At 36.3% G+C, this 22,704-nt stretch overlaps 1 protein-coding gene across 11 annotated transcripts in view; it reads left to right on the top strand.

Moving 5' to 3' along the window:
• LOC141460164 (trace amine-associated receptor 8c) overlaps window positions 1-22,704 on the top strand; it is a 471,099-nt gene that overhangs the window by 340,729 nt on the left and 107,666 nt on the right. For 2 of the 11 annotated variants that reach the window (XM_074139897.1, XM_074139896.1), the window contains exon 1: window positions 2,140-2,287. The exons of the other annotated variants lie outside the window; for them this stretch is intronic. The gene's annotated coding sequence lies outside the window, so the exon portion shown is untranslated. Of the gene's footprint in view, window positions 1-2,139; window positions 2,288-22,704 lie in introns of those variants that run through there. 11 annotated transcript variants of the gene reach the window in all.

Raw genomic sequence — 22,704 nt, 5'->3', positions numbered from 1 at the left:
TAACAAGAATTATAAGTTGATCCTAATTGTGGCTTTACAAAATTGTTTACATTATTAACAATCATATCGAGTTTATAGCATAATATCTTTTGCGTTTTGAAAAGGATTCCGGCATTAAGGAGTGGTCGGTCGCTTTTGTGTTGTCTAACAACCTCATAAAACAGAGACCGCTGGAGGCGGCATCCTGACTCTCCTTTTTTGGTCGGCATTCTGCCAGCCTCCTTTTATATATTGTCTCGAATATACCACCACCTCCAAGCTATCAACTCCCAAGATCTTTTTTTTTTTTTTTTTTTTTTTTTTGTTTAACGTAACCTCCTCTCTGTGTACAAGTCTGGGGCCCGCCCACTAGCACAAAACCTTATTGAGAAAGCAATTAGAATTGGGACCTACAGTACACTTTGTAATTAATCTTGTCCACTACTCCTGACTATACTGTTAACAACAAATCTAGTTTCTTTTAACCTAAAATTGTCCAAAAACTTTGTAAACTTTGACATTGTGATTAGTAGAATCTCATGACAAAAAACAAAGCAAAGAATAATATTAATAGTTTAGAATTATCTTTACTTTCACTTATTTCAACTTAAAGTTTGTAATGAAAGTGTTCAAAATTTTCGTATGTTTTTTTTTCATTTCCACCGCAATTATCTGAATTTGAAACCCAGTGTACACATAAGTGGTTAACTGCCACAACAGTTCACTATGATGAAAGTTTGAACTAAATAGGCCCACCCAAAGTCTCATTTTAATGAATTAATTCTCCACTATTTTAAGTTTCTCTTAAAAACATCTCCTATGATTTTATTTACAATCTGTCATAGCGCACATCTAGATCTGCAAATTTTAGTTAAATATTTTTTCAATACAAACACACATCAACCACTTACAGGACTGGCTTTTCAAATGGAGAATCAAAACTAACGTTACCAAATCAAAGTTTATAGTATTTACTCTCAGACGGAAAATCCTACCTCCTGAACCATACTCCTGTACCAACTGTGGACAAAGTACGCTACCTTGGACTGTACCTAGACAAACGATGGACATGGAATCCCCATACTAGACTGAAAAGACAAAGAAACTAACCAACGCTACTAAACTTCTTGCCAGACTACTTGACAAACGTTCGAAACTGATATCTACTGTTACTATGACCTATTTGGTCATACGGCATCGAAGTATGGGGATCGACTAAGCGTTCCAAATCTCTACGCAACCAGGCATTACAGTCCAAAAAACTTGGAAAACTTCTTAACGCTCCGTTCTATGTATCTAACCTCACTATTCATAATGACCTCAAAATCCCTTTCATTACAGATCTTGCTAACACTCCTTTTCTCAAATTTCATTCCTCTACAGCAGCCTCATCCTAACCCTCTCATAGAACACCTATCTTCCTCCACATTACCAGAGTAATCCTCTAATGAGATTGAAGAGAAGATGGCCTCGTGATCTTCTCTTATCGTGAGAGTAAAGCACCTTATCTGGAGTGACACCACTGGGTGCCTTCTCCACTCATGATTTCCTTCTATTTCTTCTTTCTTTTACCATATTTGCTTGTTGCAACAGCCTTTTGCAGTGGTAAATTCCAATAAAAGATTTTTAAAAAATAAATATTTTTTCAAATAAATTTGATCTAGGGAATATTACAGTAAAATATAAAAACGTATCACTAAACCTGGTGGAATCTCTGCCAAGGAGGCTTCAGGCAATAATAAATGCAAAGGTATTGCATAAAAAATATTAGGTCTCTAGTTTTGCGTTAATTATAATGTAAGGGTCCAGCTTTCATCAGAAAGAGCTTTAATTTAGACATTTAATTTTCGGGGTTAGTTTTGTGTGTCGACTTCATTACTTTATTTTAGAGTTAGCATTAGACAAGTATGTAAGTAGAATTAAGGTGTTTTGGGATGTGTGAATTGGGAAAAGTTGAATAAGCTTTTCCCAAGGAGGAAAATTAATAATTAAATTACTAAGTGGGTCACCGAATTAAAGGTGTGAATCAGCGGATTAAAAGTGTGAGTCAGCGGATTAAAGGTGTGGGTCAGCGGACTAAAGGTGTTGTAACCGCTGAGTCGACACCGTATCGTATATAAAACTGGGCTACTGGCTGGCCAGGGAGTCACTTGTGCGGAGGGGCCAGTTGTCCAGCGGAGGAGCCAGTTGTCCAGCGGAGGAGCCAGTTGTCCAGCGGAGGAGCCAGTGGTCTTGCAGGGGAGCTCAGTGGTTCCGGCGGAAGGAAAACCCATGCTGTGGAAGAGGTTCGTCGGCTGGCTTGTGGCTGGTGAGTTGTAGCCCAGTAGTAATTTAATAGCCGTATTTGTTTAGCCCCAGTTTGGTCGACTCAGTGGTTGCGAAGACTGAATGGATTACTTGTAGGTGAATGAATGAATGAATTTAACTTATTGATGTGTGGGGATACGTATTAGAATGTATTAGAAGCGAGGTTTGATAGATAATTGTATAGTATATTCAACTGGGTTGGTTTATGTAAGGGATGAAGCATAGGATATAATTACTTTGGGTGTTTGTTGTTTTTCTATTTTAATAAATGCTGTAATTATCTTGAGTTATGATTGGAGTGGCTACTTCCCGTTTCCGCAAGGTACGCGCGAGTCAGGGGCGGCCGGAGCCCCTTACAGAAGAAATCATGCATATTACGAGGGTCGTTTGAAAAGTCCGTGCAAAAATAGAAACTACTTAATTTTTGGGGGTAAACCTTTTTTATTTTTCAACATAGTCTCCTTTTAGGCTTATACACTTCGTCCATCGCTGCTCTAGTTTGTTGATCCCTTCCGAATAATAGGATTTGTCCAAGTCTGAAAAATAGCCATTCGTTTCTGCAATCACCTCCTCGTTTGAATAAAAACTTTTTCCCGCCAGCCATTTCTTCATATTGGGGAACAAATAGTAGTCCGAGGGAGCCAAGTCTGGAGAATGTGAAACGAGTTGGAACCCTATTTCCATTAATTTTGCGACCACAACTGCTGAGGTGTGAGCTGGTGCGTTGTCGTGATGGAAAAGGACTTTTTTGTGGGCCAATCGTGGGCGTTTTTCTTGCAGCTCGGTTTTCAAACGGTCCAATAACGATGAATAATATGCACCTGTAATAGTTTTACCCTTTTCCAGATAGTCGATGAGGATTATTCCTTGCGAATCCCAAAAGACAGTCGCCATAATCTTTCCGGCCGAAGGAACGGTCTTCGCCTTTTTTGGCGCAGATTCCCCCTTGGTAACCCATTGTTTAGATTGTTCTTTGGTCTCAGGAGTGTAGTGATGTATCCATGTTTCATCCACAGTGACGAAACGACGCTTTAAGTCCTGCGGATTCTTCTGGAACAGCTGCAAACCGTCCTTGCAACACTTCACACGATTTCGTTTTTGGTCAAGCGTGAGCAATCGCGGCACCCATCTTGCTGCGGATAGCTTTGTCATGTCCAAATGTTGATGCAAAATATTATGTATCCGTTCATTCGAGATGCCCACAGCACTAGCAATCTCACGCACCTTCACTCTTCTGTCATCCATCACCATATCATGGATTTTTTCAATGATTTCTGGAGTAGTAACCTCAACGTCCGAAAATTTTGAAACCACTTATAAACTGTTCTAATCGAAGGTGCAGAGTCACCATAATGTTTATCGAGCTTCTCTTTAGTCTCCTGAGGCGTTTTGCCTTTCATAAAGTAGTGTTTAATCAATACACGAAATTCTTTTTCGTCCATTTTTTGAAAATCACTCGACTTCCTCGATTCAAACGAATGCCAAACACAAAGAAATAGACCGATCTGGCTGAAACTTGGTGTGTGTTCTTCCAAGAGATGCTACTAACTAAACATAACCTCGATACGCGCCAGTGGTGCTATCTCTCTGACTTTGCACGGACTTTTCAAACGACCCTCGTATGTGTAATAACTACATCCCCTTTTTCTTATAGACTCCTGACCAAGGTTTGTTGATATATTCACATTAGAATGATGTTTTACGTCTTTTTCACGTGGGCTTCCATTAATGAACAGTTTAGCAGTACTCTGGGTACCACCAGTATTGATTCGGAAAATTAAATCATTTATTGTAATTAAAATGTTGCAAGGAGTTTCACCTAGCATAAAAAGCTATAAAAACACCTCTGTAACAATTTATGTAAATCATAAAGATTAAATAAAGAAGAATGAAATTAAAGCGGCCAGCGCCCCTTACAATAACATTAAAACTTGAGTGTATGGATATTAATTTTGCATGCAATAAATTATTTTTCTGCTTTTTAATCAATTCTTTATGTTTATAAAAGAAAATAAGAGCATTCAATTCATTGTTTCAATTGCTTCAATTTCAAAATATTTTTTTGACCCACTGTATGTATTTAATATGAACAATAAAATTATTTATTCATAAAGAGGCAGGGCAAAAACATACAAACCATACATAGAACAATATACAAAATCATTTCAATTATCAATAGCATAAGCTCTGAAAATAACCTAAGTCGGAAGGTTGGCAGAAATAAAACAAAAAATAATAATGACCTAAATGGGCATAATTCTTTCTCCCACCTGGCTTAAATAACGCACCTGCCTCGATCTTAGTAATTATGCATCTGTTTTTCAGGCGGAGTTGGCCGCCATTGAGATGGGTTAGGTTCTTCACGGATAGCCAGGCTGCAATTAAAGCTCTCGCTTCTCCTAGTAAGAACCAAATCTCGGTCAATTCTTGTCACGCTGCTCTCAATTTGTTAGGAGCTCTGAATACTGTTTCGGTTGCTTGGTCCCCTGGTCATTCCGGGATTCCGGGTAACGAACTTGCTGATGAAACAGCAAAGGAAGGAGCTGCGTTGATAACAATGACTCCTCAGCCCCATTATCCCTGTATCCTATCCGGCGTTGTAGAACAGAGATGGAGCAGGGGATTTTTTGAAGGAACATCGGAAACGGTGGAGATCCCGAGCTGACTGCCGTCAGGCTAAGGAAATTCTTGGCCTGTCGAAAACGGATATGGTTGGTTTTAGCAGGTCCCAGATCTGCCAGTTGGTTCAGGTGTTGAGTGGACATGCGAATTTAGCGTACCATCTTTTCAAATACGGCCTTATCCAGTCGCCAAATTGTGCTGGCTGTGGTGAGTCCGATGAGAATGTGCGGCACTTTGTAGTGGTGGGTCCAGTTTATTCTAAAACTAGATTTCTCGTCTTCGGGAGGTCAAATGTTCCCCTACCGGAGATTGTGGCATCTGGTAATCTTTATCAGAACTTTCTAGGTTTATTCAGTGCACTGGGCGAATGAGTCGCCATGCTCCCTAGTGTCCTGTTACTACTTTATTAGTTTATTATATTAGCATCTGGCATCTTTTAGCCGGATTGGTTTTTAAAACCCCGGCATCTCTGTTGAGATGAGGGGTGGGCGGGGAACAATGGGCATTTGGATTGCCTGCGTTCCTTCCCCTTTCTGGTGGAGCCGCCCGTCTAAAACAATCTAATCTAATCTGCCTTAATTATTAAGAAGGGTTATAAATACGTTGAATCCAAATTTGAAGAATATCGGCTGCCCTTGAGCGCCACCTCACTAAATAATTTTTGTTTTGATTTTTAAAATTTTTCTTGGTTTCTCTTACTATTTGCATAAAATCGTGGTATAAATTTTGCGCAGAAGTAGTTCTATAATTTTATTTTTTACCTTTTTGTGGGGTAAAATTCGATTAACAGCTCTTTTGGGTGAGGAATAGAGTTTGGAGTTCCGCCTAGTGCTACGATTTCAAACTAGGTTAGCGTGAACCCATTTTAGATTGGGAATGAACAGTTTCAAAATTAATAAACCGATAAAAATGGAAAAAAAATAAATGCAATAAATAAACCATAAAATAAAATTGGAAATGCTTAGAACAGGAAATAAGAGTTGAATTGCGATTGTGAGGCTAAATGTTTCTCTATTAATAGTTTTAGAATTTTAAATTACCTAAAACTCTTGTTCACATGTTATTAATTCGAAATTTTTGTAAAATTCAGCTTTTTATGAAACTGTCTGATCAAAAATATAAGAATTTGCAATATTTCTTCACCAATTTTATCAATAAATATTTTCTCTAACTGTAAGAATGGATGCCATATGTGTCAAATCTTCTTTTATTTTATTATTATTATTATTTAATGTAAAGATCAAATACAAATCCCTTAATAATCGGATCACTAATTCTCTATTTTGCAATAAATCAAAAATGTCTCTCGTATCCTTTTTACCAATAGATATTGAAACCTAAAGGCTAGCCAATATAAGGAGAGTAAGTAGATGCCCCAGGTGAAAAGAGGTTTTATGTGGCCTAAGTTCATAACGCGTATGATTGATTTCGCATGAAGTTACTAGATACTATCCTTAATATAGATTTAATATTATGTTCTATACATTTTCCTGTATAGTGAGAATGTACTTTTATATTTTGAATTGAAAGGAGGCTTAAGAAGGCAATTTAATTCTAATTTTATTTTATTATTATTACTATTTATTGTCGCCTTATCCGCGGCTTAGTAATTAATAACAAAAAACTTAACCGGCTTAGTTTTCTAGATGACGTTCCATTTTCTCAAACATTTCTGTTCTATTTTTTATTAATTGTGAAGCTTTTGAGGAAGTTGAGATTTAAAAAACAATAAAAGTAATAATAAGAGCTAATTGTGTTTTATATAGTTTTTCTTACAGTATCCTTACAAAGTAAGAATGATGATACGATATAATGATAGGATTATCAAGAATTGGTGGCTCAGGGGAAAAGTTCTGTACGGAGATAAGAGGATGTTGATTGGCGAAGAGTTTTAATAAGTACAAAAGAATGATGCCAATTTCAGTCATGATTTGGGTCATTTGGCTTTCGTCTTACAAGTATTGTTCATTGTTTTTGATGACTGATTCATTAATCCAGTAGGAAGGAAAGAATAATGCCAATTTCAGTCATGATTTGGGTCGTTTGGCATTCGTCTTACAAGTATTGTTCATTGTTTTTGATGACTGATTCATTAATCCAATAGGAAGGAAAGAATGGTACCTATTTCAGTCATGATTTGGGTCGCTTGGCTTTCGTCTTACAAGTATTGTTCATTGTTTTTGATGACTGATTCATTAATCTAGTAGGAAGAAAAGAATTATCCCAATTTCAGTCATGATTTGGTTCGTTTGTCTTTCGTCTTACAAGTATTGTTCATTGTTTTTGATGACTGATTCATTAATCCAGTAGGAAGAAAAGAATAATGCCAATTTCAGTCATGATTTGGGTCGTTTGGCATTCGTCTTACAAGTATTGTTCATTGTTTTTGATGACTGATTCATTAAACCAGTAGGAAGAAAAGAATAATGCCAATTTCAGTCATGATTTGGGTCGTTTGGCATTCGTCTTACAAGTATTTTTCATTGTTTTTGGTGACTGATTCATTAATCCAGTAGGAAGGAAAGAATGGTACCAATTTCAGTCATGATTTGGGTCGCTTGGCTTTCGTCTTACAAGTATTGTTCATTGTTTTTGATGACTGATTCATTAATCTAGTAGGAAGAAAAGAATTATCCCAATTTCAGTCATGATTTGGTTCGTTTGTCTTTCGTCTTACAAGTATTGTTCATTGTTTTTGGTGACTGATTCATTAATCCAGTAGGAAGAAAAGAATAATGCCAATTTCAGTCATGATTTGGGTCGCTTGGCTTTCGTCTTACAAGTATTGTTCATTGTTCTTGATGACTGATTCATTAATCTAGTAGGAAGAAAAGAATTATCCCAATTTCAGTCATGATTTGGTTCGTTTGTCTTTCGTCTTACAAGTATTGTTCATTGTTTTTGATGACTGATTCATTAAACCAGTAGGAAGAAAAGAATAATGCCAATTTCAGTCATGATTTGGGTCGTTTGGCATTCGTCTTACAAGTATTGTTCATTGTTTTTGATGACTGATTCATTAATCCAGTAGGAAGGAAAGAATGGTACCAATTTCAGTCATGATTTGGGTCGTTTGGCATTCGTCTTACAAGTATTGTTCATTGTTTTTGATGACTGATTCATTAATCTAGTAGGAAGAAAAGAATTATCCCAATTTCAGTCATGATTTGGTTCGTTTGTCTTTCGTCTTACAAGTATTGTTCATTGTTTTTGGTGACTGATTCATTAATCCAGTAGGAAGAAAAGAATAATGCCAATTTCAGTCATGACATGTAAAGCAGGAATGGCGAACCTTTTTGAGACGTGGGTCAAATTTTGTTCATTTTTTTTTAGTACTAGCTCTTGGGTCACTAATGCCCATTTGCATAAGAGTTAAGTTTAAAAATTTTAAACTGAATATTTTCAAAACTAAATATCTTTAAAATTCAGTTGGCTTAACGGGTAAAACGGGGACGAAACAAGTGCTATGGAAGTCTCTTTTTACAATAATAACTGAACAAAACCTTACAAAAGTGTGTTTTATCTGAAGAAAAGTCTAAATATGGTTATTTGCTTTGGGTTGTCGATTTTTATAACAAACAAAATATGAGTAAAATTATACAATTTATTTGATATTTTATAAACACTTTTGCTTTATTTCAAATAGTACAAAAGCATTTGTCGTCATTTGTGCTTTAGAACTGTAATGATCAAACTAAAGGTTATAGATAGCATTTAAATTGCTTTTGTGTCAATGCGTGATTGAAAAAAAATACAGATAGAATATAATTTATCCACACAATTAGAAAATATAAATCAACCCTCGTAAACAAACAAATGGTGGTCTAGCAGTTGTGGGTCAGTGAAAAAGCTTGCACGGGTGAGTGTCTGACCCGCGGGTCATAGGTTCGCCATCACTGATCTAAAGGGAAAATTCGAAGTTTTTTAAAAATCTGTAATACACTAAGAAATTTTTCTGAACGCAATGGACTTAATGAATTTTTTTATTAAAATAAACTATCAAAAAATCACAAAATTTGTTAATTACAATGGTACCAACTTTGGAATTTTACTGATACGAGGGTCGTTTGAAAAGTCCGTGCAAAGTCAGAGAGATAGCACTACTGGCGCGTATCGAGGTTATGTTTAGTTAGTAGCATCTCTTGGAAGAACACACACCAAGTTTCAGCCAGATCGGTCTATTTCTTTGTGTTTGGCATTCGTTTGAATCGAGGAAGTCGAGTGATTTTCAAAAAATGGACGAAAAAGAATTTCGTGTGTCTATTAAACACTACTTTATGAAAGGCAAAACGCCTCAGGAGACTAAAGAGAAGCTTGATAAACATTATGGTGACTCTGCACATTCGTTTAGAACAGTTTATAAGTGGTTTCAAAATTTTCGGAGTGGCCATATGGGCACAAGTGACGCTGAACGTTCTGGACGCCCCGTTGAGGTTACTACTCCAGAAATCATTGATAAAATCCATGATATGGTGATGGATGACAGAAGAGTGAAGGTGCGTGAGATTGCTAGTGCTGTGGGAATCTCGAATGAACGGGTACATAATTTTTTGCATCAACATTTGGACATGACAAAGCTATCCACAGCAAGATGGGTGCCGCGATTGCTCACGCTTGACCAAAAACGAAATCGTGTGAAGTGTTGCAAGGACGGTTTGCAGCTGTTCCAGAAGAATCCGCAGGACTTTAAGCGTCGTTTCGTCACTGTGGATGAAACATGGATACATCACTACACTCCTGAGACCAAAGAACAATCTAAACAATGGGCTACCAAGGGGGAATCTGCGCCAAAAAAAGGCGAAGACCGTTCTTTCGGCCGGAAAGATTATGGCGACTGTCTTTTGGGATTCGCAAGGAATAATCCTCATCGACTATCTGGAAAAGGGTAAAACTATTACAGGTGCATATTATTCATCGTTATTGGACCGTTTGAAAACCGAGCTGCAAGAAAAACGCCCACGATTGGCCCACAAAAAAGTCCTTTTCCATCACGACAACGCACCAGCTCACACCTCAGCAGTTGTGGTCGCAAAATTAATGGAAATAGGGTTCCAACTCGTTTCACATCCCCCATATTCTCCAGACTTGGCTCCCTCGGACTACTATTTGTTCCCCAATATGAAGAAATGGCTGGCGGGAAAAAGATTTTATTCAAACGAGGAGGTGATTGCAGAAACGAATGGCTATTTTTCAGACTTGGACAAATCCTATTATTTGGAAGGGATCAACAAACTAGAGCAGCGTTGGACGAAGTGTATAAGCCTAAAAGGAGACTATGTTGAAAAATTAAAAAGGTTTACCCCAAAAAATTAAGTAGTTTTTATTTTTGCACGGACTTTTCAAACGACCCTCGTATATTGTATTTCTACTTTTGTTGTAAAAGTAATATGGCCGTTCCTGAGCGTGAAGCTCAATTCTATCTCCTAAATGAGAGATTATGCAAAAGTGCAATTAAAAACATTTGCCTAACACTGATTACAATTTTTCTTGGATAATATTGTTGTCTCTGAACCTCCCATTGTAATTTATTAATATATTGGTAAATAAATTAACAGATTGTGTAAAGTTAAAAGTTGAATGAAACAAAATATAATTTTGCAACTACAGAAAAAGACATTTAGGTCAGATTTAAAGTTAGAAACGTAGTAAGTGACGTAAAAAAGGTCTTGTTTTTTGTGACCCCAGCTGGTAGGATATTGCTACTTGTCACCCTCCGGGTAAAAAATTTTTAAAGGAGACCGTACTCTAACAACAAGGGTCAGTTTTCTGTCATTCGTCATGCAGTCAAAATCTTTTATCCCGTAAGTAAAGCACTAATCAAATCTTCAGGTTTGTGTAAGCTTTGATATTTTGATACCTTCAGAATTGATACTTTGATTGTACGAATCATTGTTAACCATCGCGAATGTTGGGAGAATCCATATGGTGTGTCTATTAAATAACGGGACTGATGCTGCTACAGAAGAACTATGCTTGCGCCAAATCCTAACGACCGACAGCTGTGCAGCGTAAAGCCTTCTCTTTCGATTGCAGCGTCTCTAGTGTTTGTAGAGAAATCTGTCTGAACAGAACCGTCGTTTTGTGTTAGAGCTGTTAGTTTCGTTTTGCCGAAAACATGATACTACACATGTAGTAGAGCAACAAATTGTCGTTAAATTTCACTTGAAACTGGGTAAAACCGCTGCTGAAACTTATTTTTTATTAAAAGAAGTTTATGGCGATGAATGTTTATCACGTGCGCGTATGTTTTTGAGTGGTTCAAGCGTTTCCAAGATGGCCGAGAAGACGTCGGAGATGTAGGACCGCCCGGGTCGCCCTTCCACGTCCAAAACGGATGAAAATATCGATTATAATTAATCAACATTACTACCGTAAGGTGCTTGCTCAATTCCGTGAAAGAGTAAGGAAAAAAACGACCCGATTTGTGGAAGAACCAGTCATGGGTTCTCCATCAAGACAACGGCGCCGGCTCACACTGCATTGTCTGTCAAGACGTTTCTAGCCAAGTACAACATCCCAGTTTTAGGCTTGATCTGGCCCCATGTGACTTTTATCTGTTCCCCGAAGTCAAATCTGCATTATAAGAACATTTCTGTCCGTTGAAGCTGTGAAAGAAAAAGCGGCACGCGTCACAGAAAAAGAGCTCACAGAAAAAGATTTCCAGCATGGTTTCGAACAATGGTAAATTCGCATGGAGCGTTGTAGGGATAGGGGAGGGGTGTATATTGAAGGTGATAATAACTAAATATGTATAAATTTAAAATAAAATGTTTACAGCAATAGTCTCGTTATTTAATAGCCACACCTCGTATCTACAAATTTGACCTTAATGTACCTTCCCTATTCGTCGATTTATTAAAACTGTCCGGTAGGACAGTTGTATAAGGGTTGATCGTCAAAAACTGCACGAAAAAGCGTAACGTTGAAAAACACCCAACTTTGACAATTTTTTTCTTTTTTTCTATAAAAGATTTAGAATCATATTTTCTCTGTAAATTATTATTTGAGACTGCAACAAGTCGTAGGACTGTGTGGTCTTCGCGTAGGTTACTCTTTCCTCTTTTAAATATTGTACAATTGCAATAAAATGCATTATTTTTATTAAATTTAGTAAGAAGAGTCTGGATTGAGAAAGCGGACTTACATTGAGAAGTTAAACGTAAAAGATTTGGTAAATTTAATGACAGTAAAGATTAGTTTGTTGATTTATTTCAAAGGTTTTGCTGTATATTCTATTTTGGGCAAATAATGGCAGGAAGTGAACTATCCTTGGTGTTCACTCGAAGAATTCTACCCCGTTCATTACAGTCAGATATATGAGGCTATAGCCAGCTCCAGACTACTTACACCTATAAATCCTGTCTTCAACAGCTACACTGGAGCTTGACTTCCAAACTACACAAGCTTCTATTTCACACTTCTACGCAAAACCTTCTACAGTTTCTTTACCTTAATGTACCTCTACTTAATAACATTTCGTATAAACACTAAAAAGATTTATGAATGGACTTCTCGTTTCATGCAATTTTATTACTTTATATTATAGTTGTCAAGATTTTTTCTTAAATCAGTAAGAGTAAGTATTTCAGTGTATGAAAGATTTTTCAAATTCTCTTTTCATAAAAAGGACATTTTGAGAATTGTGGAGATTACAAAGATGTCGCCAGTAAAATTTTAGTTTGTTCTTTACAAACAGTAATTATAATATCTTAAAATAACTTTTCGCATCTAGAGAAGTTTCGCATTAAAATCTGATGTCATTGAAGTCCCTGGGGTCAAAAAATGTGTTCATATACTTACGAGTATACTTACTTACGTATTTTGTTTTTTCTTCATTTATTACCTCCAGCCTTGATAAATACCAATTTACTAAATGTAAATGGAGATAGTAGTCAACGAGATATTGAAAGTTTAATTTTGGAGGTTTTCAAATTCATTCAAATTTGAAACGTTTATATCTCTTCCAGTATTTGTCAGAACTAAATGATTTCTTTACGGAAATATTGAGATAAGTTAGCTTCATATGTGATATAAATGGCTTTGTTTTAGTAATAATAGTTCATGAGATATTTAAGATAACTTTTTGGACGTTTTCAAATTCGTTTGGAATTCGTTCAAATTTCAAACGTTTATATCTTTTTGTGTTTTTATCAGATTTTAATGAATTCTTTACCGAATTGTAGAGAATACATGGATGTATAACTGGCACAAATAGCAATGTTCTGGAGATAGTAGTCAACGAGATATTGAAGGTTTATTTTTAGAGGTTTTCAAATTCATTCTAATTTTAAACGTTTATACCTCGTTTTGTATTTGTTAGATCTGAATGATTTCTTTACGGAACTGTAGAGATAAGTTAGCTTTATATGTGATATAAATGGCTTTGTTTTAGTAATAATAGTTCATGAGATATTCTAGATTACTTTTTGGATGTTTTCAAATTCGTTTGGAATTCGCTGAAATTTCAAACGTTTATATCTTTTTGTGTTTTTATCAGATTTTAATGAATTCTTTATCGAATTGTAGAGAATACATGGATGTATAACTGGCATAAATTGCAATGTTCTGGAGGTAATAGTTAAAGAGGTTGGGATACGCTTAACTAGTACATCTCTGTAGATGCCGTAGATATGGTCTTGATGGCTAGACAAACAAATCTCTTTTTCTTTACTAATACTTAAGACAACCAAATTATAGTTGTATAGATGATGTTCGGCTTAATTGCTGACTTTACAAACCTATTCATCACTGCCAGACGGTTCTAAATGCATTTGCATACATCATTTGAATATGTTGCTGCCAGTATAGTTTCTCATTGAGCAAAACTCTTCAGATAATTTATACAAATAAGTCAGGTAACTACTTTAATACCTCTAACAAATAATTTACTAACTTCCGTAAAGTAATAAACAAAAATAAGAATATCAGAGACTCTAAGTTTTCCTGAAGAACTCCTTAATGTGTTTGTTACTCATCCCATTCACAATTTAAGAAAAGTTTTCTTTGTTGATTTCCAACGTGGATACTATATGGTTGAGTTTGAAAACAAAATAAATTTCATTCTTCTACCACATACGGTCAGGTTTGGTGCTACTCAGTGGTGGTATACTAAGGCTGGCCTCTCTAAGGAATTCACTTTAATTTGATGTATGACATTGTCTCCTGTTTTCATTTATCATTCCACATAATATTTTATTAGGAATTTATTGTTACAATAAAGTCATTTTTCCGTTTCAGGACACAATCTTTGTATTAATAAATTTATTTACTGATTTATATTTGTAGAAGGGAGTTCGGAAATTTGATTTCTAGTAAATATCTTACGTATGAAGAGGTGAGTTGAAAAACTAGTTCCGGTCTTCTAAAGAAGATTTTCTGAAAAAAGAAAAATATTTTTAAACCTAAAGCGATACTTCCAAAAAACAAGAGTACCATCAAAAAACCAGATATATTTGGTTGGGGCCAATCCAATCATCACCTCCTCGTGGTTTCTCTTTGAGGAAAAGGCCAACAGATCGGTACGTGAACTGGTCCATTATTGAGCTAATGAGCCATTATTGAGTTAATGTTAAATGAAAAACATTCTCAGATCATCTGGGGAAGATGTTATTGAGGTTGGAAGTGAGATTATGTAGCTTTAGGAACCAAGATATATCAGTCCTCTACACCGTTCTCTTCACAGCATTTCCGTAGCCCAAATTTAGGTGTCAAGCGATCTGTATCGAAGAATGAATGTCACATGACAGCCTGTAACGAAAACGAAGCCTACGCATAGCAGGCGCCTTCTCGATTAAGAAGATTTTCCCTTTTATAGTCGGTCTTTAAAGGACATTAGAGGATATGTCTGATCTATAGGTTAGGCATACTTTCTTTTGAGGAGAGAAATGTCACGGCTTTTCAGGGGTTATCCCAATATGGCGGCTATTTCTTTGGATTTCTGTGGAAAACCTGATCGGTCACTAAGTGAATGGTGTAGGATATGTTCTCTCTAGGAGCTTTGGAAATTATTTCCTGACGTCGGGGAATGGATGTTGTAATTTGCCAGTTCTTCGATCTCTGGGATTTTCGGAGAGCCTGGTTTGCTCTTATTCTTCCTCTTTAGGTACTCAACCTTTATTTGGGGCTAATTTTAGAAATCTGAGAATTTCAGGTAAGGGAGAGAAACGCTCTCCCTTATCTAACTAGATTCTCTTAGAAAATGTTTCAAATCAAAGTGATAGACCTAATTCAGTTAGGTTCTCTTTCATGAGAATCTGCTGAAATCATGTCTAGGAATGTTCAGAAAACATGAAAGGGCTTTTTTGTGAAATGACACTTGTTTTATAAAGGATGTAAAGACAAACAAATGCCATTTAAATAATAATAATATGTATAATGCATTGAATTACGGCATTAAAATGGTTCTATAGTTTGCAAAGTAAATCATACTGATTGTTACAATTTTAGCCGAAGTTACTCTATTGGTTAGGAATCAGTTCTAAACTTTCTATGAAACTGGACGGTAGATTTTATTGGATCAACTCAGATACTCCGGGTACGTGACGTAGTTAAAACCAATGTGATAACAGTATTCAGGGACAGAGAGCCATCTTGTTTCAATTCAAGCCATTAAATTATTGGCAATAATTTACTGAGTGTTTTCTAATTTTTCAAATTCGCATTATTACTGGGCTCTTATTTTAGAAGAGAAAACCTGTTTTAAATGAACACTAAAATCTTATCTTTGTTTTATTTCTCAATTGTGAAATCATTATTTATCAAATATTAGTTGTCGAGATGGAAAGATGATCGACAAAATCTTTTATCCACTTTAATAAGTGTGAGAACACTTTTTTGGTATATTGTTTAAGTTGATGGACGTTTCTACTTTTTAAAAGTGCTTCTTCTATAAACGTGCCCGGATGAGATTTTGCAGCACACCTAATGATGGAACAACTCAATCAGTTACTCTTTAGAGAACTGGAGGAGTAGATGAGAGAGACAGCAGTTTGGGAATAACTACTCCCTGCAGCCAATTCTTCTTTCCTCTGAATTTCTCTCCCTAAATACTTTGGAGTAAGCATCTCTTAAAAGGATATTAGCAAAGGGATATTCTTCATGTGAACTATCCAGGCTCTCTATCCACTTTAAAACTGATGTTTTAAGAATATCTTTCCCAAATCAAAACTAGAACCGAACACTCCAGCGAAGTTCTATGGCGAGATAGAAGCCAGTAGTCTGCAACAATCTCCCGGGAGTTTCATGCACATTTTTTCCTCCAAGTTCTCCCTAGGTTTTTTTACGAAATTGACCCCAAATTGGGAGAGTGCTATGGTTTACGTTCCTCCAACCCTGATGACCGCTAAGGCTCTCTATGGGTTGTCCAGGAAAAGAGAAGCCGATTAATTGGGATAAGCCAAACTATTGTATCGTTTCCCTAATGCCCCGTGAAATGACCTATTCCGCCTTAAACAACAGGAACCCTACAGGCAAATAGGAGATTCAGCAGGTTAGAATGACTATTTCCCATTTGTCTCTTCCTCTTTAACATGGGTAGAGTCCTACATTTATGAAAGCTTTCTGGAAAGGTCAAATACCCTACAAAACCCGTGTTTTAACTAGAAAAGGCAAGTAACTTAAAATGGATCTTTTTAAGTGGAATTTTTTTTTTAATTTAATAAGTTATCTACAATCTGTATATACATATATACTATAAGTAAATCAGGAAGTACAAGATTAATTGGGACGTGAAGAGCAGGAGGAGAGAAACTACCCAGTGGTAGCACTCAGTACGGGATATAATGATCTTTAGGTCTTCTGACCTCAAGGAAGTCGTGGGGCCACTGGCGATTCAGTCTGCAAGGAGGATTGTCAGAGGAGGCGAGAGACAGTACAAGAGGATTGGTGCAAGTGGAGAGAGCAGTATGGAATTTTTGGTCCTTAGCCTTGGCGAGCTGGTTGTACGAATGGGATGTTGAGGTCGTTGTGAAGAGTAAGGTTACTCACCGTAGAAAGGAGCGTCAACTATCTGCAGGGAGTAGTTTTGATTGAAATGTCTGTACAGACCGTATGTTTGTAGGTTTGGCTGAACCTCACAGCTCTATAATGGGAAATTAAAAAAAAAAATTATATTAAATTCTTTGTTCCTTAGAAAATTGGTTCAAAAAAATGGGCTATCAAACTGAACGAAACAAAATCTCAAAATATTACCTTCATTCTTCGACGCATCACTCTTCCTCCTGTCTTTTACAATCTTATTCCTTTACCAGTAGTCAACGTAGTCCGCTACCTTGGGCTTTACCTTGACAGAAGACTTACATGGAACCTTCATATTCGACTTAAGAGAACAGAACTCAACAGACGCTTTCTCCATTCAGCCATGCTGACGCTGGAGTTCCGCAAGGCAGCGTACTAGGCCTCATTCTGTACACAATCTACTCCTCAGACATACCTACTCATCCTCAAACTACTCTTCTCACCTATGCTGACGATACTGCCATCTTATCTACTGAAAGACCCAATAATAGCTCATAGAAACCTTCAGTCTCACCTCACCTTCTTAGAAAAATGGTTCAAAAAATGGGCTCTAAAACTGAACGAGGCAAAATCTCAAAATATTACCTTCACTCTTCCTCCTGTCTTTTACAATCTTATTCCTTTACCAGTAGTCAACGTAGTCCGCTACCTTGGGCTTTACCTTGACAGAAGACTTACATGGAACCCTCATACTCGACTTAAGGAGAACAGAACTCAACAGACGCTTCCGACAACTGAAAATACTACTCGACAACAGATCAAAACTCACTCTGGACAACCAAAGACTTACATATGTAAGTATATTAAAGCCAGTCTGGGCTTATGGCATCGAACTGTGGGGTTCAACCAAACGCTCAAATCTGCAAAGGATCCAGTCCTTGCAATCTAAAATTCTTCGCTCTATAGTAAACGCTCCTTTCTACGTCACCAATCAAACCATTCACACAGACTTGAACATTCCTTTCGTCACACAAGTTGCTGAAACCCGATACAGAAAATTCCATCTTAGCATTCAATCTCATCTCAATCCACTTGTACAACATCTATCTTCCAGAACATTTCCAGACAACACTCTTAGACGTCTTAAAAGACAGTAGCCTCGCGATCTCCTCTCTGATGAAGAGAGTCAGTAGAATTTAGAATGTTATTGGAGTGTTACCGCTGGGTAACTTCTCCACTCTGTTATTCTGTTATTTATTGTTATCATTGTTGCTTATAACGCAAAATGCGTTATTAAATTAAAAAATTATTTGTTGCAGATTTTAAAACAAATAGTATTATTTTTTTAGCAGTTTTAAAGGAAGATTTTGTGTATTTATTTACTTATTAGTTATGGCTAAGTTTTAATTTTTCTTAAAAAAACAAAAATTAAAGTTGAACATGTCTTTTTTTTGCAGTAGTTGTGAACAATCTCCGTTCACTTTAACTGAGAATGATTTAGTTAGATGGTTAATTGCATTGTCTTGTGTGCTGTTGGCAGAGAGTCAAGAGCAGATCTCAAATGTGGAGTTATCCCTTCTCTGTACTTACTCCAGAAGAGTGGTAGACTCGAGAGGGAGAATAAGAATTAGGGTTCATGGAGAATGACTGCAGTTTTACAACAATATTCCCTTCTCTAAAACTGGGCCTGCAAGGACATTGGCTTTGACCCGCATCCTGTGCCTCATAAAGCATACAACAAAGTCATGGCGGAAAATTCGAAAAATCTTTCAAAGGGCAGTTATGCCTATGTTGTAGGCTTGGAGGTGGCACCTTAACTCCTCTCCCGCTGTCCAGTGAAGGTTACTTTTTTATGTAATTTTTTTTCTAGCGCGAATGTTACTAGTCCATTGTTATTCATAAAAGTAAATTTTATCCATTAAAGTGAAATCTTAGAGTTTACTAGATACGTATGTACAAGGTGTGGCTATTAAATAACCAGACTATTGCAGTAAAACATTTTATTTTAAATTTATACATATTTAGTTATTATCACCTTCAATATACACCCCTCCCCTATCCCTACAACGCTCCATGCGAATTTACCATTGTTCCAAACCGTGCTGGAAGTCTTTTTCTGTGAGCTCCTGCATAACGCGTGCCGCTTATGACAAAAGTCATCTGGGGTCAGGTCAGGCGAATAAGGCGGATGGCCTAAACTGTGATGTTGTCTTGATGGAGAACCCCGTGACTTGTTCTTCCACAAATCGGGTCGTTTTTTCCTTACTCTTTCACGGAGTAGAGCAATCACCTCACGCTAGTAATGTTGATTAATTATAATCGATATTTTCATCCGTTTTGGACGTGGAAGGGCGACCCGGGCGGTCCTACATCACCGACGTCTTCTCAGCCGTCTTGGAAACGCTTGAACCACTCAAAAACTCGCGCACGTGATTAACATTCATCGCCATAAACTTCTTTTAATAAAAAGATAAGTTTCAGTAGCGGTTTTATCAAGTTTTCATGTGAAATTTCTTGACAAATGGTTGCTCTACTATGTTACATGTGTAGTATCATGTTTTCGGCAAAACGAAACTAACACCTCTTACATAAACGACGGTTACGATCAGACAGATTTCTCTACAAACACGTGAGACGCTACAATCGAAAGAGAAGAGTTTACGCTGTACAGCTGTCGGTCGTTGGGATTTGGCGCATGCATAGTTCTTCTGTAGCAGCATCAGTCTCGTTATTTAATAGTCACACCTCGTACTTTCCATCACTCTATCTTGCACTGTGATATCTTTGTTCCCTGTAATTCTGAAGCTACCATTTTATCCCCATAGTTTCGTATTTTACTGCATTACCAGGAAATCCACCAATATACGCCCGTTGGCCATATTGAATGCAGGATAGGTCTGTAATTCCGGAGTTTTATAAGATCAAACACGAAAAGGTAATTATGTTGTTTATTTAAGACATATTAAGGAGCACTGGAAAGATTTTTTTGTGAAGGATTTTTGATTGTAAGGATTGGATTCGATAATTATTAAAAAAACTTCCGGAAACCCTTCACTTCTAGTGTGAAAAGAAAAATCTAATGGCCGGCTACTATACTTTTGAAAGGCTCAAAAATAGATTTGGGAAATTGTAGGTTTTCTTTTTTACTTGATTTCCAAAACTAATTTAGCTTTATAGGTAGTTTCGGATTTATTGAGAAGGGTAAAATTTGTGTCTTGGGATTCTATGATCTCTTTGAATAATCCCTAACTTTAAAATTCTACTTCATTTTAAATGGTTTCTGGATTTCCTTAAATGTATTATTTGAAACAAAGAGATTTGAAATTTACTTTTGTAGCTACAAAAGCACAGAAATCTTTTACTAACTTTTTACTGGATCTAATATTGCCTGATAAATTGGATTTTAATATTTACTTTAATAGCTAGAAACGTAGAGAAACTATTATTAACTATCAGTTTTTATCTTTGTAAATTTTATCCATTCTTGGCTACTAAAGCCTTTTACTTTATAACCATACCAAGATATTGGCTTTTTACATAATAGAAATAAAAAGGCAAAATGGTAAAAATTGACTTTGTCAGCAGGCAGTTAGCCAATGTTCAGTGCCTTTTCAATAGAAAGGTGGCTTATCACATACCGCCAAGTTGACGTTGCCAGCAAAACATACATTAGGCAATCAAGAATTTATGGAAATCAATTTTGCATGAAAATATAGGCAATATAGAATCATGATCCGAAAATATAGTGCCTATTTAAAAGCATTATTTTTCGATAAATATTTTTTTTTGTAAATAAACTGTTTTTGCATTCATATTAAAATCATTCTGTGCATTTCTTTTATTAAAATAATTTTACCACTTAATTGAAAAAAAATAGATTTCAACAAACTATATAGGGTCGTTTGAAAAGTCCGTGCAAAGTCAGAGAGATAGCACTACTGGCGCGTATCGAGGTTATGTTTAGTTAGTAGCATCTCTTGGAAGAACACACACCAAGTTTCAGCCAGATCGGTCTATTTCTTTGTGTTTGGCATTCGTTTGAATCGAGGAAGTCGAGTGATTTTCTCACGCTTGACCAAAAACGAAATCGTGTGAAGTGTTTCAAGGACAGTTTGCAGCTGTTCCAGAAAAATCCGCAGGACTTTAAGCGTCGTTTCGTCACTGTGGATGAAACATGGATACATCACTACACTCCTGAGACCAAAGAACAATCTAAACAATGGGTTACCAAGGGGGAATCTGCGCTAAAAAATGCGAAGACCGTTCCTTCGGCCGGAAAGATTATGGCGACTATCTTTTGGGATTCGCAAGGAATAATCCTCATCGACTATCTGGAAAAGGGTAAAACTATTACACGTGCATATTATTCATCGTTATTGGACCGTTTGAAAACCGAGCTGCAAGAAAAACGCCCACGATTGGCCCACAAAAAAGTCCTTTTCCATCACGACAACGCACCAGCTCACACCTCAGCAGTTGTGGTCGCAAAATTAATGGAAATAGGGTTCCAACTCGTTTCACATCCCCCATATTCTCCAGACTTGGCTCCCTCGGACTACTATTTGTTCCCCAATATGAAGAAATGGCTGGCGGGAAAAAGATTTTATTCAAACGAGGAGGTGATTGCAGAAACGAATGGCTATTTTTCAGACTTGGACAAATCCTATTATTCGGAAGGGATCAACAAACTAGAGCAGCGTTGGACGAAGTGTATAAGCCTAAAAGGAGACTATGTTGAAAAATAAAAAAGGTTTACCCCAAAAAATTAAGTAGTTTTTATTTTTGCACGGACTTTTCAAACGACCCTCGTACGTACGTTGCAAGGTTGTTCAAGCAAAGGAACTTTAATCGTATATTAGATATTGTTATTTGTTTAATAATTTGTTTACTTTAAATTAATATAATCCATGTTTATAAGCAGCACATGTACATAAGCATGTGGAAAATATATTCTCAAGGGGGAAAAAAAATTTGATCGATGACGTAGGGCTTCCTTTCAAATTGAAATTTCAGAATAATATCTAGCGTTCATACATAGAGTGTTCCTAAAGGGAAAATATTTAGCCATAGGTTCTATTGGAATATTAAACGTCGCAGAAACAATAATAGAATGATTTTGTCCTCATACCATCTGTTTGCTTTCACTGCCATCTGTACTACGATGGAATTGCCAGTTTAGATTTGCCAATGGTTTTTCCTCTAAAAATAATATTTTCACTTCTTTGGAAGTTTTGTTTGTGTATTTGTGTTTGGTTTATAATGTCTGACTGATACATTTGGTTTTTTAATTTTTGAATCAGAAGGGTGAAGAATGTACATTTTTTTTTTTAAATTTAATTTAAACGAAGTCGATTCCGTTTTTTTTATTTATTAAAGAATGCTGACCGCACCAATCGCTAATAACTTTTTAGGAAAGCGAAATTTTGAAAAAACCCACGAAGTAAACTATATGTTTTTTTGGGTCTAGTTCTCAAATTTTCCACTCCCGATGCTGTATCTTTATTTTTGGAGGAATTACGGCTAAAAACCCGATTGGGGCTTTATAAGGACCATTGGTTTTGACAATGATTATGAAAACTACATAAAACACTGTGAAAAATGACGTTAACCCCGTTTCGATATCCCTAATATTAGTCGAAATATTTAAGATCAAACTTACAATTTTATCTATTCGCGAACGGTTTTCGATATTAATTTTTCCACCAGAAATACATATTTTGGGAGGTCCTCTGACTGCAAAAAATGTTATTTGTGACGCAAAGAACAAAAATAATAATAATTGAAGATTTTAAAACATGTAGTATAATGTAATGGTTGTGGGTGAATCAGGATAAATTGGTT

The sequence above is a fragment of the Rhodnius prolixus genome, unplaced genomic scaffold (genome assembly GCF_049639745.1).
Source record: "Rhodnius prolixus isolate KJV_2025 unplaced genomic scaffold, Rpr scaffold_6, whole genome shotgun sequence".
Lineage (NCBI taxonomy): Eukaryota > Metazoa > Arthropoda > Insecta > Hemiptera > Reduviidae > Rhodnius > Rhodnius prolixus.
Note: the sequence above shows the minus strand (reverse complement) of the source record. Positions and strands in the feature narration are given on the sequence as shown.